General features: G+C 42.7%; 1 pseudogene; it reads left to right on the top strand.

The window, feature by feature from the left end:
• The first annotated feature begins 2263 nt into the window (after positions 1–2263).
• On the top strand, positions 2264–6716 carry LOC107552209 (lectin-like; annotated as a pseudogene).
• The last annotated feature ends 5000 nt before the right edge of the window (positions 6717–11716 follow it).

Below are 11716 nucleotides of genomic sequence, written 5' to 3'. Positions count from 1 at the left end.
AGATTTTGCTCCGTCAGAACGCGACGTGCTCTTTTTCCGATGCCGAAATGGCTTGGATGCCACGGCATGAACCGAACTTTGCGCACTGAGCATGTCCGAGTTTGAAAGCGCTTGTTCCACCTGACACGCAATAGTAACAGCAGAGTCCAGCGTTAGTGACGGTTCCAACAAAAGTCTGTCTCGTACTGCTGGGGCATACGATCGCTCGACCAGCTGGTCCCGCAGCATTTCGCTCTCCATTTCAGCATAAGCACATAATGAAGCTAATTCCCGTAGAGCAGACAGGAACTGTGGAATTGTCTCATCAGCACGTTGAGAACGCTGACGAAAACGGTGTCGAGCGACCACAACATTAACTTTCGGCGTGAAATGATCCTCTAGCGCTTTCATTGCATGTTCAAATGTAGTTCCCGTATCAGGCAGGGTGTAAAACAGCCGCTGGCCTTCGGTACCCAAGCTGTGTAACAATACAGCACGTTTTCTTGCATCAGGCCAGGAGCCACCCGTAGCATTAATGGCCAGCAAATAGTTCTCGAACATTTTCCGCCAAGTAACAAAAGGAATCGCAGGCTCTCCACTGCATGGCAGAAAAGGCGCAGGCGTAGGCAAGGAAACCATCGTCGCCAATTTGTTGTGTCCTTGGGTACTCAGTAACTGCACAAGTAAATCCTCTTAACAGTTTATTCAACAGACGCTACCTTTTACAGAACTCTCTGCTTCTTCTTAGGGAATACTCAGTAGAAGCTCTACACGTAACAATATACTGCCACCTTGTGGTTAAACTACAAACACCACATACACATTAGATCGTGCAAGGATTATGTTTGTGTCCGATCTTATTAGAGACACGCTAACACCGTGCAGAAATGCCATAGCGCCAGAAATGGAAGTAATCACTACATTAACTACATGAACATATTTGGCAACTGGAAAAATGCAACTATGCAGCAGTGATGATTTGGGTCTGTCACACCCTTCTATAAGCAATGTGATAACACAAACAATTACAGCACTTTCAGAACCTTATTGTGTCGCTGTTCATTTCCTATAAAATGTGTTAAGTATGACAGCATGGTAAATAAAAAAGAAAGAATATGTATACATATATAATGTGTGTGTGTGACTCTTAAAAGCGCTCTTTTATGTCCTTCTTGGACAACCAACCAATCAATCACAGTTGAGTTGCTCTCAGATTGGTCCTGAATCACTTTTAAGCTAAGACTCCTAGTTAGACATTCTTAAGCTAAATTAGGAGCTCTCTGAGAGGATTCTTAGAATCTTTAAGAATACGGGCCCTGACAGTCATTTTTTATTCCAAAAGAGGGTTTGCACTGGTGCAGGCTGGTAGTAAATCTGGCCCTTAATAATAAACAGCACACTTAGATCACATTTTCAAAATTAAATAAATACTGAAGTAAATTAACAACTAATAACTAATGAGTTAATTAATGTGTTTGAAAAAAATAGTATGTTGAACTGCAGTCACTGAAGAAAAATGCAATGCAATGCTGAAAATTCTGCCAAATTTGAACCAATACATTTGTAAAAGCTAATTTGTAAAGCAAAATAAAATAATATTATTATATTATAGGTGGTATTTTTAAACAGAAATGTTAATGAGTCTGAAAGGTTAACACTGATTAATGAATTTTTCATGTGAGTGTGAAAATAATATATATATATTTTTTTTCAAAATGTGTGTTTTTTTTGGTCAATTTAAATATTCACAGCTTAAATATACAATTATGCTGAATTTCAGCCATCCAAGCCTATTAAAATACAGTGTATTAAAATGCAAGCACTGTTAATGCAATGCATTTTTTAAAATCAATTACTGCAATTCAACATGCATTTTGTTTCACAAAACTGGTCATAAATTTAATTCCATAAGATTTTTGCACGTGTTAGGAAACAGAAGGAAATTACCCATATTTTCACAAAAGTATGTGCTAAGAAAACTGATAAATAATAATTTGCCCACTGGGACATTTTTCTATTGATCTTCTCATTTATTGCTTCATTCCAATGAAATGTGGATACATATTGAGCTTTACCTCTGATTACATTAGTATTGTGTAAAAGTATTGATTAGTATTTCAGGCACTAAATGAAAAAAATGGTTTGCTGCTTGATGAAGACACATACACACCCTGAAGATAAGGATGAGTGTGAGAAGAGGAGGAGTTGTGAAAATAAATGGAAAGGTATAAAATTAGGTTAGATAGATCCTGAGAGGACATAGACGACAAAAGTGGAAGAACTGCAATGGTAAGTCTTCTTCTGTCTATATATATAGGTTATATGGTTATTCCACTGATTATGTTCCTTCTTTCAAAGTTAAAATCAGGATCTATTAGCGTTCTGTTGATGACTTTCCTTTTTGGGAGTGGAAACTTCTTAACAATGGAGAGAGGTAACGTTTAATTCACATTACAATATATCTATTTGGTCATTTCATAATTCTACCCATTATTCCTTAATGTACCCCTGATAATAATTATCAGAAAATGCAGATATTGTTGATAGAATACACCTGACCAATAAACTGGCCAAAATTTGTGTATGTTATACATGGGCGGCGCCGGTGCTTCAGCACCCCCACGAAAGTTAAAAGCACCCCCATAGCACCCCCACAGATTTTTTTTCCTGGAATCAATTATATACATGCTATAGCCTATTGTATTTAATAATTAAGATGATAATAAAAAAAGAAGAAAAAAACATTTGACTCCTTACGCATGCATAACTTGTGCAATGCAATAACGACGTGATTGGCAGCTGTCGCACTTTTCGTAATGTCATTATAGCATTTTATTTTAAAAATGGAGCGCTTCCTTGTGCTAAGTAGGCCTGCCCCCAACTAAAGCTTTTTCTAGCCACTGAAAACGCACGTTATAATAAATTGATTAATATAATATTAACCATTATTTAATATATAGCCTAGTAAGGCATATTAGGCTATTCCGCGCTCAAGCTCGCGCATAAAGCAATTGCCTCAAAGCACTGGCAAAGTGATTATGAATGTGTGATTATGCAAGCGCTGTCACCGGCAGCAAGTTTAGTTTTATGTTTCTTTTTGTTTTCATTTTGAAAAGCTTATCTTTGCTGTTTACCTCACATTATGCTATGGAGGCTCTCTTTTATTTTTATTTTTTTTATTTGATTCCTCAGTGTTTGCTAAATGTCCTGTAATTTATTAGTCATTATATAATACAGCATGTGGTGTATGCCATACCTCATCTTATTTGTTTTTGTTGATTAACTTTTTGTAAGCTAGTTTGTCATTGTATCTGACTGTTTTATTGTTGTTGTGCTTTTTAATTAAAAATGTGTAAAAATGTCTATGAACGCATCTTTTGTTTTAGTCTTAAAAAGTGAAAGGTATAGATTTAAGCAAAACAGACAATTATCTTTTATTGTAAAATGTGACAACAAGACCGCGAAGCCCGGCTTATAACATAGCAAAAGAGGACCTCCTGTTCACAAAATTCTAATCACAAATAATACTACTGATGATGAAAAAGAACGGGTTGAATGTTAACCACTTTCGTTTCCATATAACTATAAACTATGATAAAAGTTGCCTTTCAGTCAGTCACTCTCGACGTCACGTCGGAGGACCGACGAATTGGGATCTCGCTTAGAGGGACCAATCTACTTCGAGTGTAAACTAAACGAGCCAATGCACATTGGCATGCGATTATTGCATCCAGCTGCTGCTGATCACAGCGTGAGCATAAGTAGGCAGCGCTACTCCCTTCAGGGATCAGCTGGTGAACCTCCAAGCGCTGCCCAGGACCTCAGACCAGCTCTTTGTCTATCACGGAGGCCGCCAGAAGGGGAATGCCGTCTCAAAGCAGAGGATGGCCCACTGGATAGGGGATGCCATCCCCCTGGCTGATCAGGCACAGGGTGTGCCCTGCCCGCTCAGGTTGCGAGCAGCTGGATGCAATAATCGCATGCTAATGTGCATTGGCTCGTTTAGTTTACACTCGAAGTAGATTGGTCCCTCTAAGCGAGATCCCAATTCGTCGGTCCTCCGACGTGACATCTCCGTTCCCTCCTTCAGGGAAAGAGGGTTACATACGTAACCGAGACGTTCATCAGCATGCATTGATTAATCCCATGTTGTAGCAAAAACAGAAAAAAAAAGAAAAACACCTGCTCCTGCAACCACCTGAGAAAATTAGTTGCAAAAGAGCGACCAGTGGGAAGAATGAGTCTGGAGCCCTGAATTGCCCAGCTCCCCCTGTCAATGATCTAGCACCCCCTCAGCACCTGCATTCAAAATTATCTGGCGCTGCCCCTAATGTAATACTTCTTGAGATGACCTGCTTTGAGTGAATATCAACAGTGTTATATTAACAGAGTGATATTTTACAAATGCTTTCAAAAGGTCAAGAAATATACCCACTGTAGCATTTGGACCAATCAGACACACATTTGTTCATTAGATTTAACAAATCAATTATTCATTAGATTGACAAGCATTCACAGACCCCTCACCCAATAAACATACTGGGTGCCAAGATGTCTGTGAATGAGGCCCAGGACCCTGGTTACCATGGAAACCATGGCACCTTTGCTAGACCAGATAAACTTTCCGACCTAATAGCATGTTGAGAGTTCTCCCTCTCACTACATTTTCCATAGGAAAGACACATAATGCACAGCAAAATGGACTCTTCTCTAATTAATTCATAGGAAAACCTTTCTATGAATGAACACACATATCCTCAGGTCATTGTGTATACCATTACTGTTCTTGTATATTGTCTTTTGAATTGTATACTGTTTTGTGTGTGTGTTATGATAGATCACTAGTTAATTTAGCCCCACCGATACCATGTTTGGTCTCTTTGATTTTGTCTTCTGATGATCTAAATGAGCGTTTATGTTATATGTGGGTACATAGGCAATATATTAGTGTTCTAAGAATCTTTAGTAATTTTGATTAGAGTTCCATTTACAAATTACCATGCTCTCACACAATGGGTCATAAAACTCCCCAGTTTTTCCAACCTCCCGCTTGGAATTTCAGCCTTTCTCATTGGACAAACCCATCCTGAGAGGCGTGAATCTTCTCAGACCTTAAAAAGGCTCACGCACAGTTCCGCCCATGTTCTTCTGCTAAGTCTTCTGCTAAATCTTCTGATTGCTGAATGTGTGGAGAGCCTGAGCCGGTGTGGGCGTGCCCGGTGGGCTCTAACACATAGCCAGCCCAGTCTGCGGTTCTGTTAGATTCTGAGAAGATGAGGATGCTAGCTGGAACGCTTCTGCAACTCTTAAGTTCGTGCCAGGCCTCATGCCTAGTCTTTCCATTCATCAAGATCCTCTGACTCAAAATGGTTCTTTCTCATCACCTAACTTCAGCCAACCTACTGGAGCCCCAAAGAGCATCAGGACTCTCTTTCAAACAGGTGAGACGTGCAAGTATCAAACTTAAGTCTTATGAATTGATACATTAAGTATAATTTGCACCTTTTACAAAGGTGTGTTTGAACTAAGAAACTAATGTTTCCTTCAGGCTGTAGATCTGCTGAATATCAAATGGTACCATAGTTTTATGTTTTTATTTCTCTTCTCTTTACTGCTTAAGCTTTAACTCTTTTTCCTATGCCAACTGTATGCATGTGTGTATGTGTATGTTAGACTAATTTAAGTGTTTATGTAGTTAATAAAGTCTTACTTGTATCACACTTGAGGTTGTTCATTGTTTGCTCATAACTGGAGTCCCTAATTATGCAGATTTTTGCTACATGGTCTGAATAGTATTGTACAGTCAGAGAGTTCTTTTCCTTAACCAGGAAATTAACATTCTTAGAATTGACAGACAGTTGACACTGAGAGGTCAAATAAATACTTACAGCGGATCAAAATATTTATAATTAATTATAACTAGTTATAATTAATTATTCATATTTACCCTTTGAGCTGGTTCGCTACACCACATATCATATTTATGAAATTCTTATAGATTAAATATTTGATTCTGTCATTTAGGGTTTGTTGCTGATCATGTAAACGTCATTGGTCAGTGTCCTATGCCTCAGTCATGTAGTAAGCATGGCTTCACTGATTGATACAAAGTGGGCAGTCACTGTGTCAAATACTTCAAAAAGCCTCTCAACTTCACTGACGCTGAGGTATGTCAGAGCACTGTTTTTCTTTATTTTTAAAGATTGTTACATATTAAAAAGATTTAAATTCTATTATTCCTTAAATTACTTTCTCTGTTAAAATAAATCACCGTATTGTGAGGTCATTAAATATTCTTCCTGTGTCCTATCCAGTTCAGCTGTATGAAAAAACACCCTGGAGCACATCTGGTGTCGGTGCATAGTAGTAAGCATAATGATTACTTGCTCTGCATTGTGAAAAAGTTTAACCCAAACAACCTGCGCATCTGGGTTGGAGGCTTTGAACTTTTTAACGTAAAAATACTTTTTGTGAGGTTCACAAATAGAGGGAGCGAAGAAAATGAACTGAGCTGTTTTTCTAATCTGTTTATTAATTACATGCACCCACTATAGTTTCTCACTACCCAAACACCTTTTCTATCTGTTTCCTTTTTTTAAATCTCTTACTCATGTCTCAGACTGGTAAATTTTTTTGGGATTGATGGATCCATCTGGGTTTATGAAAATTGAGCGTTTGGTGAGCCCAACCACATCTACACTAACAAGGAGGAATTCAGAGATTGGCAGATGGAATGACAAATCTTGTTTTGTCAAGAAAAACTACATCTGCCCTTTCAAACAATAAGCCATCTTGCAGACTCAGAGTAGATGGAGCATTTTATCTGGCTATCATCCCATAAAACTTTCTGAATAAAACGAAAAAAAAGAAAACCTTTAAAATGATAAATAATTTTTGCAATCAAAATATTTTTTGGATAAAGGACAAAAAAGGACACTGGTTACACACTAAATTTAATATTACATTATATTTTGCATAATAATAAAGGCTATGGAAAAAGAGAAATTTACTGTGCTGTAGGCTACAGTTAATTAACTGTCATAAATGAAGAACTTTCATAGAAAAAAAGGAGAAGCATATGCTATTTAATTTACAAATACGGAGGCTGAGCGGATGATAATCTGGCAAGGGATTAGAATTTTCCCTTGGAAAATAAACATGGCAAGGTTCCACCTGGTAGACAAAATGGAAAACAACTTTTTGTAATAGCCTAAATACTCATATATAAATAACATTATAAAAATAATAGTATTTAAAAAAACAATAAATATTATTATGGGGAAAGTGCAAAAAAATCCATCTTCCAAAATGTATTTACGTTTCCCAAATATACTGTGATAAACCTATAATAATGATTTATATTTTAGAGGTGTTGGGACGGATTTTGCGGGAAATTCCGTACATAGGCTACATCATTTGCCCGTAGGTATAACGCCATATAAACCAGCTGTGGCTACTGTGGTGTGCAAGTTTGTTGTAACAAAAAAAAGAAAAATCGACCATGGATCATTCAAAATAGCGACCTTACTTTCACCGCTTGTAAACCATTATTTATTTGTCTCTTTTAATAAAATGTTTTGTATGCAAGGGTACATTAGTGCCTCGAACCTCATTCATCCATGCACAGGAGCAGTGCCGGAGCTCAACCAAAACATCTTGATCTTGATCTTCCTCAAGACGCATGGATGCAGTTTTATTTTTAACCGCTAGAGGGACAAAACATCTCCAGTTACTGTCGTAACCTCGATTCCCTGAGAGACGGGAACAAGACATGGCGTAGGCCACCATGTTCACTGCTCAGGTCTGCTGTACTGTTGGTTCAGTCGGAAGATTCTGAGCTTATGCCGCCAATACAGCGCATTATATAGTGGCGGGGGCCCCGCCCCTATTCGCCGTCTTGGCTGGCATTGGCCAGTGAGAGAGGAACTTCACTGGCATTGTGCAATAAGATTTCAGTTAGGTTAGGAAGGAAGGGAGTCCCCAATATAAAGTATTGGCGGCATAAGCTCAGAATCTTCCGACTGAACCAACAGTACAGCAGACCTGAGCAGTGAACACGGCGGCCTACGCCATGTCTCATTCCCGTCTCTCAGGGAACCCGAGGTTACGACAGTAACCGGAGATGTTCCCTCTTGAGAACGGTCTCTCAACATGGCATTAACGCCTTGGGGACTGTATAGAACAATGCCATGGAAGCAGCGAAGTAAAAAGGCTTGGCCTCGGCGGAGCTAGCATGAACAGTTCTTGCAAGACACTAAAAATAATCCCCAACCAATCAAATACGACCCTGCGACATGCCTCGAGGGGATTGGATGTAGACTCCCACTTAGGGATCCAATCAGGTTACTCAAAATCCATGTCTCTTATTGAGAGAAAGATGCAGTGCCGTCGCCATACAAAGCTAAGGCATTATAGTCATGTCAAACGCATACAAGTATGTAATATAACAGTGCAACAAAGCATGTGAGCGGCAAGGCTGGGGACAATACTAACACACATAGAGAATGACCACATCCGGGGCGCCACAGTCTGAACATGACGATGGTTCCGCCCCCGATCCCCCTACACGACCTAGTCGAAACCACCAGCACAGTCAAATGGCTAGTGGTTGCAGGTAGAACCATGGGTCGTACTCACCGACAGGACCTGTGATACTAATGACCACACGTCCAAATTGTAGAATCTGGCGAAGGTATTCTGCGAAGACCATCCAGCCGCAATACAAATATATTTGATATAAACACCCTTAGTCCACGCCCACGAGGAGGCAACCGCCCTCGTTGACTGGGCTCTGACACCAGTAGGACATTCCATTCCCCGGCTGGAATATGCCAAGGCAATAGCGTCGTTGTTTGGAGACAGGTTGCCCTTTGGCGCTGCCTCCATAGCATACAAACAGCTGCTCAGATTGCCAAATTGTGCCGTGCGGTCGATGTAAACTCGCAAAACCCTCACCGGACACAACACCTGATTTCGGGGCGGCATCCAATGTCAGAGTCTCCGACTCTGGAGTGAAAGCAGAAAGAGCCACCACTTGCGCTCTGAACGGTGTCGAAAGCGATTTAGGCATGTAGCCCAATCTTGGCTTGAGTGTGATGTTACAATCACCTGGTCCAAACTGCATGCAGTCCACATTCACAGAGATCGCATGCAAATCCCCCACGCGCTTAACCGAAGCAAGGGCGAGCAGCAGGCTCTTTTAAGCGAGAGCTCCCTCAAGCCGACAGTCTGAAGTGGCTCGAAGGGCAGAAGGGTTAGTGCACCCAGCACCAGAGCCAGATCCCAGGATGGCACTGTAGGAGGGCGAGAGGGTTTTTGTCTTCTCGCGCCTCTCAGAAATCTGGTGACTAGATCGTGTTTTCCCAATGAGCGCCCGTCGATAGCAGCGTGAAAGGCAGAGATAGCTGCAACATCAATCTTAAGAGTGGAAGGCATACTGCCACCGTCCATTCGTTGCTGCAAAAAAAAAATTCAGAATGTCAGACATGGGGCAATTTCCCGGGTCTCGACCATTCGATTCACACCATCTCTCAAACACTGCCCATTTACAAGCGTACAGGCATCTCGTAGAAGGGGCTTGCACCTTCGTAATTGTGTCCATCACGCGGCGAGACAACAAGCCCGGGTTTACCCATTCCCGCACACCATCCACACCTGAAGTTTCTACCATTCTGGGTTGGGGTGCCATACCGAGCCGTCCGCCTGAGACAGGAGATCTCGTCTCAGCGGGATCGGCCACGGGGGAGCCGTTAGTATTTCCAGCAGATCGGGAAACCAGGGCCTGTTCGGCCAGTGCGAAGCAACTAATAACCACTGACGCCTTCTCCTCTCTGATTTTGTGTCTTGATCAAAATCTTCAGCGGGGGGAACGCATACAGATGGGCATTTCGGCCACGGCATCGTGAGTGCGTCCCCGCCTAGGGGAGAGCGTGACAGAGAGAAGAACAGAGGGCAATGCGTGTTCTCCTCTGTCGCGAACAAGTCTACCTCTGCTTTCCCAAACCATTCCCAGATCAGCCTCACGGTCCCAGGGTTCAGTCTCCATTCTCCGTGAGGAATCCCGTCCCTCGATAGCATATCCGTGCCGCTGTTCAGGCAGCCTGGAACATGCGCTGCTTGAATATAGATCAGATGGTGATCGGCCCACAGCAAAAGGCGTGCTGCCTGTCTGTAAAGGGCTCTCGAGTGTACTCCGCCCTGGCGGTTTATGTATGATACCAGCGGCATGTTGTCTGTGTGAATCAACATGTGATGCCACCGCCATCCGCCCCAAAAGCCTCTGATATTCCTTCAGTGCTATGGGACAGCCCAGCCTGAATGCATTCAGAGTGGACATTAAATCTAGTATGTACTCCCGGCTCAGACGCGCTCTCATCAAGATTGAGTCCAACTGCACCCCCAGATACATGATTGACTGGCTGGGGCATAACACGCTTTTCTGTTTGTTCACACAGAGACCTAACCTCTCCAGGTGAAGTAACAGAGCGTGCTTGCAGCTGTTGAGCACATCCTCCAAATGGGCCAAGACCAGCCAATCGTCCAAATAATTCAATATGCGTATTCCGCTTGCTCTCAGAGGGGAAAGTGCTGCATCCATTTTTGTAAATGTACGTGGCGCCAGCGCTAGCCCGAACAGCATCACCTTGAACTGATACACTATGCCTTCGAACGGAAATCTCAGAAAGCGCCTGTGACGAGGGGCAATCTGGATATGAAAATATGCGTCTTTCAGGTCCACCGAAGCAAACCAATCTCCGAGTCGAATCTGCACAAGTATCAGCTTTAGCGTTGTCATTTTGAAAGCGCATTTGTATAATGCACGGTTGATGGATCTCAGGTCTAAGATTGGACGGAGACCACCATCTTTCTTTGGAACGACAAAGTACCGGCTGTAAAACCTGCTCTCTCTCTCACTCGGCGGGACCACTTCTATCGCGCGTTTCTGCCGGAACTGTCGACATGACCACGCCATTGAACTGGGGTGGTCTGCGCCGAAACTGAAGCGTGTAGCCATTCTCTATTACGTTCTGCAACCAATCCGAAATGCCCGGAATGGACCACCATGCGCTCGCAAAAAGACACAGAGAGCGGAGGACCTCGTCCTCTGAATTCTGAACAACGTCGCTGTATGCCGGGGTCGTATCCAGAAAGCTCACGGGACGAGTGGGAGCGCTGTATGTTAGCGAGGGTCGTGCCTCGCCGATCAGCGGGGAGCACAAGCCTTCTGCTGAATGTTTGAGCGACACGGACATGCATATGTGCGAGGTGTCGAGAGTGAGTCGCATGAGTCCACAGGGGCATGAGCCTCACCATATACACGGGGAAGCTGCAAGCCCGACTCTATTGATGGTTTCACGGCCGAGTGTGAATCTGCTATCACTGGAGGAGGAGAAAAAAGCTCTTTTTGTGAGGGTGTCACAGACTTTATTGTATTTTGAACATACACAACACAGACATTCTCGTAGTCGCCTGCAACAGCCAAGGGGACTTCGCGAGAGCATCTCAGACGCTTCGCAGCAGGCTCGCCGCTCTCCTCCTCTGCACCCTCCCGAGACTTCTGTCCCGGCGGGGGAGCTCCCCCGAGACAGCCGCCTTTCTTGAAGCCGTGATGCTCCTTCGGTGTCTTCTGCCACGGAGTTTTGCCACGAGCAGACGGCTCTGGGTCCGGCACCGATGAAGCTGAAGTAGAGGGGGGCCACTTCAATGGCCGGTTGGAAGCAGATGATGATCTACTATG

This window comes from Sinocyclocheilus grahami, unplaced genomic scaffold, assembly GCF_001515645.1.
Source record: "Sinocyclocheilus grahami isolate Dianchi unplaced genomic scaffold, SAMN03320097.WGS_v1.1 scaffold17.1, whole genome shotgun sequence".
NCBI classification, from domain to species: domain Eukaryota; kingdom Metazoa; phylum Chordata; class Actinopteri; order Cypriniformes; family Cyprinidae; genus Sinocyclocheilus; species Sinocyclocheilus grahami.
This window is presented reverse-complemented; position numbering and strand designations above follow the sequence as displayed.